Below are 6,021 nucleotides of genomic sequence, written 5' to 3'. Positions count from 1 at the left end.
ATAGATTAATTATCAAAAAAGTAATTTTGGAAATAATTATTGGGGATTTTATGGATGAAAATGGAGAAAATAAATCAATTTAAAACCTTAAAATTATGGAAAAAATAATAAAAACCTTGGGCATGCATATATATGCTATTTTGAAGGTATTTTACATATTTTCTATATAGGGAAAAATTGGGTATCAACAGCTGCCCCTCTTTACCCGGGAAGAATGAAAGAGTTTCCGGGTAAAGAAATGATGCCAATTTTTATAGAGTGAATTGGTTTGAAGAGGTTAGGTTGCACCCTGGATTCTGAGCTGCCTACATATCCCTGGTTTCACAGGAATCAGGTCGTATGTAGTTCCGGATTCACCTGCGGAATATACCAATGACGACATTTCAAGAACGGACGCGATATCTAGGGCTGGGTGAGTGAACAGTTTACGGGAATGGTTAGGTTTGATATGGCTGAGGGAACTGGAGTGGGATCACTCTTGCTGGGATAGTCGTTGCTTGCTGGCTTACCTGCAATAAATGATACAAGCATATATTGCATAATTAAATAATATACAAATTCTCGTTGGACCATGAATGTTGTCTTCGGAGGGTGAGGATGGTATCCTTAGACCATGATGTCCTAGGACATGAAGAGTATGATAAGGGATTCGCAGGTCATGAAATGATTTTCTCGGGCTATGAGGATGGTGCCTCCGAACCATGACACCTTTGAATAATGATATGCAAAAGATTGAAAGAGATCCTCAGGCCATGACATGGTATTCTCGGGCTATGAAGATGGTGCCTCCGAACGATGACGCCTTAGGATAAGTTGGCGATATTTTAGTCCATGAAGGATGCAGTAGTATGATGCGGACAAGACAAAGCTTATTCTTGTGAATTGAAGGGCAAAGCTTAGCCTGTAAGAGAAGCGAGATAAATATTTCTTGGGATAGTGCTTAGTTACGAAGAAAATTGGAGGCTAAGCTTAGCCTCGAAATGCAGAAAAGTAGCCTTATGCAAAGTTGCGAATGCAGATGGAGCTAGAGCTTAACCTCAGAAGGCAGAATGGTAGCCTTATGCAAGTTGGAAGGTAGAATGGTAGCTTTATGCAATGCAGATGCAAATGCAGACAATGTTTAGTCTCAGAAGGCAGATTGGTAGCCTTATGCAAGAATGCAGATAGAGACAGCGTTTAGTCTTGGAAGGAAGAATGGTAGCCTTATCCAATGCAGATGCAGAAGGAGACAACGTTTAGTCTCGAAGGGCAGAATGGTATCCTTATGCAATGCAGATGCATATGGAGACAGCGTTTAGTCTCGGAAGGTAGAATAGTAGTCTTATGCAAGAAATAAAATAACAAATGATAGTAAAGTTTTCTTAGCTGATAGCAGATTGCGACGTTGTGATTACTGGGAGTATTGTGACGTACGGGATGTCACTGGTGTGTGCTGATAGCAAATATTGGCAAGTGCAACGGTTTTGAGAATCGTATTCGTGAACAATGTTTGTTCCATGGGCGCACAGTATGTCTAATGATTTCACAATCCTAGTGCCTGCATTCAAAGAAAAATTGTGAGTTTTGTAAGGGCAAAGGTTAGCTCGAATCCCCGCTGGCTTTTTCTTGACTCGTTCGGCTTTGATCTGGTAATACCGTATGTATCATTGGGGTAGCGTTGCTAAACAAAGCAGTTTCAATAATAACATGCCTGATTTTGTAAAAGTATGGCATAAATGTATAATTAAAAATAGCTTTTAGACGAATCGACAACTATGACGTGGTTCGCAACATTGTAACCTCTCTTGCTACGGAATTTTGAGGGTCCTCCTAAAAATTCTAACCCAGTTTGATGTGTTGACGTTCCTGACTGTTGCTCGTGCGACGATCAGTTAAAATTACTTTAGAATTTTGAGGGTCCTCCTCAAAATTCTTATGCAGTTTCCAATTGCGGGGGAAATGAAAATTTATTTGAATTGTGACCGAACCCATAGGGCAGCCTACGTATTCCCTCTTAAACGTGAATCGGGTCAAGCGTAGTTCAATTTACATCATATAAGGAAAGCATAAAGATTACACATAGTAACGCTTGACTGCATCTAAATTGATCGGCTTTGGCCAGACTTCTCCGTCCATTTCTACAAGTATGAAAGCTCCTCCTGTCAAACCCTGGTGAACCATGTATGGACCCTGCCTGTTGGGAGAGAACTTCCCTTTGGCTTCATCTTGATGCGGAAAAATTTTCTTTAACACCAGCTGCCCCGGTGTGAACTGTCTTGGTTTAACTCTCTTGTTGAAGGCTCTGGACATTCTGTTCTGGTAGAGTTGACCATGGCAGACTACATTCATTCTCTTTCCATCTATAAGGGCTAGTTGCTCATAACAAATTTTTACCCACTTTGCATCGTCGAGCTCAGCTTCTTGTATGATCCTTAGGGAAAGAATTTCTACCTCAGCGGGAATGACCGCCTCTGTACCATAAACCAGCATATAGGGGGTTGCCCCGGTTGATGTGTGGAATGTGGTGCGATACCCCAATAGAGAAAATTATAACTTCTCGTGCCATTGTTTATGCTTCTCTATCATTTTCCTCAATATCTTCTTGATATTCTTGTTGGCGGATTCTACAACTCCATTTATCTAAGGGCTGTAGGCTGTGAAATTCTTGTGTTTAATCTTGAAAGTTTTGCACATAGCTATCATCAAGTCGCTGTTGAGGTTGGAGCCATTATCAATAATGATTAACTCTGGAATTCCGAATTGACAAACAATGCGGTCGCGGATAAAGTCTTCCATGATTTTCTTAGTCACTACTTTGTAAGATGCTACTTTGATCCATTTGGTGAAATAGTCGATGGCTACCAGGATAAACCTGTGTCTGTTGGAAGAAGCGGACTCGATTGGTCCAATAACATCCATTCCCAAGCGGCGAATGGCCATGGTGAGCTTGTTGTGTTAAGCTCATTTGGAGGTACCTTTATCATGTCTGCATGTATCTGACAACGGTGGCATTTCCGTACATACTGGATGTAGTCTATTTCCATAGTCATCCAAAAGTAACCAGACTGGAGTATCTTCTTTGCTAAGACAAAACCATTCATATGTGGACCGCAGGTCCCACTATGAATTTCCTCTAGTAGCCTAGATGCTTCCTTTGTGTCGACACATCTTAATAATCCTAAATCGGGAGTCCTCCTATAAGGATTCCTCCGTTGTGAAAGAAGTTGTTGGACAATCTCTGAAGTGTGCGTTTCTGAGTAGGATTTACAAGCTCTAGGTACTCTCTTTTTGCCAAATATTCTTTGATATCATGAAACCAAGGCTTTCCATCTGCTTCTTCTTCAACATGGGCACAGTAAGCTGGCTGAGTATGGATTTTCGCTGGAATGGGATCAATGATATTCTTGTCTGGATGTTGTATCATAGATGATAGGGTAGCCAATGCATCGGCGAACTCATTCTGGACTCTAGGAACATGCTGGAATTCCGTCTTCGTGAATCTCTTTCTCAATATACATGATGCAAATACGGGATTATCTTGGAGTTCTTGGTCGTCCATTCTCCTCATACCTAATGTATAAGTAAGTCTGAATCTCCAATCACTAGCAGCTCTTGAACGTTCATGTCAATGGCCATTTTGAGTCCTAAAATGCAGTCTTCATACTCGGCCATATTATTGGTGCAGGGGAACCTGAGTTTGGTAGACATTGGATAATGCTGAGTGGTTTTTGAGATCAGGACTGCTCCTATGCCAACTCCTTTGAAGTTTGATGCTCCATCGAAGAACATTATCCATCTGTCATAGGATTTCGCAATGTATTCTCCTATGAATGATACCTCTTCATTGGGAAAATACATTTTTAGGGGTTCATATCCTCCATCCACGGGGTTTTCAGCAAGGTGGTCTGCCAGTGCCTGTCCCTTGACTGCTTTTTGAGTTACGTAAACAATGTTGAACTCTCTCAACAGGATTTTCCACTTGGCTAGCTTGCTGGTGGACATGGGCTTCTAAAATATGTATTTCAAGGGATCCATTCTCGATATGAGATATGTAGTATAGGCACAGAAGTAATGTCTCAGCTTCTGAGATACCCAAGTCAAAGCACAACAGATGCGTTCCAATCAAGAATATTGGGCCTCGTACGGGGTGAACTGCATACTGAGATAATAAATGGCTTGTTCCTTCCTCCCTGTTTCATCGTGCTGCCCTAGAACACAACCGAAAGCTCTATCTAATACTACAAGGTAGAGTAATAAGGGTCTACCTAGCTCGGACGTGACTAAGACCGGTGGTGTTGACAGGTACTCCTTGATTTTGTCGAAGGCCTTTTGGCAGTCATCGGTCCATTTGCTGGGCGGCGTCCTTCTTCAACATCTTAAAGATTGGCTCAGAGATAATTGTAGACTATGTTATGAATCGGCTGATATAGTTAAGCCTTCCCAAGAAACTCATCACATCCTTCTTGTTCTTGGGAGGTGGTAGTTCTTGAATGGCTTTGACTTTCGATGGATCCAGTTCTATTCCTCGGCGGCTCACAATAAACCCAAGCAATTTCCCAGTAGGAACCCCAAATGTGCACTTTGCGGGGTTTAGTTTCAGGTTGTATCTCCACAGTCTATTGAAGAACTTCCTTAGTTCTTCTATATGGTTAGTGGCCTTTTTGGATTTGATAATAACATCTTCCACATATACCTCTATTTCCTTGTGTATCATATAATGGAAAATGGTAGGCATGGCCCTCATGTAGGTGGCCCTTGCATTATTCAGGTCAAATGGAATCATCTTGTAACAGTACACTTCCCACGGTGTAATGAAAGTCATTTTCTCAGCATCTTCCTCATCCATCCAGATCTGATGATAACCAGCGAAGCAATCTACGAATGACTATAGCTCATGCTTGGCGCAATTGTCAATCAGGATGTGTATATTTGGCAAAGGGAAGTCGTCTTTCGGACTAGCCTGTTTGATATCCCGGTAGTCGACACAGACTCTGACCTTCCCATCCTTCTTTGGTACTGGCACAATGTTGGCTAACCATGTCGGGTATTCTACTACCCTGAGAACCTTAGCCTTGATCTGCTTGGTGACTTCTTCCTTGATTTTCAAACTTATATCAGGCTTGAACTTTCTGAGCTTCTGCTTTACTAGTAGACACATTGGATCGGTTGGCAGTTTCTGAGCCACAATAGACGTACTCAGACCAGTCATGTCATCATACGATCATGCAAATATGTCCTCATATTCCTTTAGAAATTCTGTGTATTCTTTCTTCTTTGATGGCGATAGGTTAATGTTGATTCGTGTTTCCTTGATGTTTTCTGCATCTCCCAAGTTGACAATTTCGGTCTCATATAGGTTGGATTTAGATTTGTTCTCAAAGTTTTCAACTTCATTGACAATCTTGTCAGGTATGTCATCATCCTCTAAATCAATGTCTGTTTGTTGTATAGTCTCATTGCATGTCAAAGTCATTGGTTCATCAAGATAAGTAATAGTAATGATGTATTAGTAAAACACAGAGAGAAAACAATAGCAATAAATATTAATTCATAAGAGAAATCAAAAATGCTTTTCATAAATTGAATAACTATTTTGAACATTGAAGATCTTATTGCAGGAATTGAAAAGAAAATCATTTAGTAAATAAAACAGTGGATAATGATTATTTTAGCCTCGCTACCCCGAGGCTCGTCGGGCTTTGGTTGTCATGATGGTCCAATTCTTGAGATGTGCCCCTCTGCTCACAGCTTGTATGTAAGGGCCTTCCTCCCCCTCCTCCTCGAGAATAACACAACAGTCCATATCACTATCCTCTAGAAACAAGTTCCTCACTGCTGCAAGTGCTTCTTCTTCATCCGACCCATAAATAATGTCGGCATATTGTAAGGTCTGTTCCAGATACAGTATTGGCTGCTCTAGTGGGTAGTAAGGACCGCGCCATGGTGGCGACCAGTTATTGAATTCTTCCCAGGTGTATTCATATCCCAAACCGAAGGTAGTGCCATGTTTCTTGAGTTTTATAGGTTTAGAGATTCCTTGGA

Source organism: Nicotiana tabacum, chromosome 18, assembly GCF_000715075.1.
Source record: "Nicotiana tabacum cultivar K326 chromosome 18, ASM71507v2, whole genome shotgun sequence".
Lineage (NCBI taxonomy): Eukaryota > Viridiplantae > Streptophyta > Magnoliopsida > Solanales > Solanaceae > Nicotiana > Nicotiana tabacum.
The sequence above is the reverse complement of the archived record's forward strand: the minus strand, read 5'-3'. Positions refer to the sequence as shown.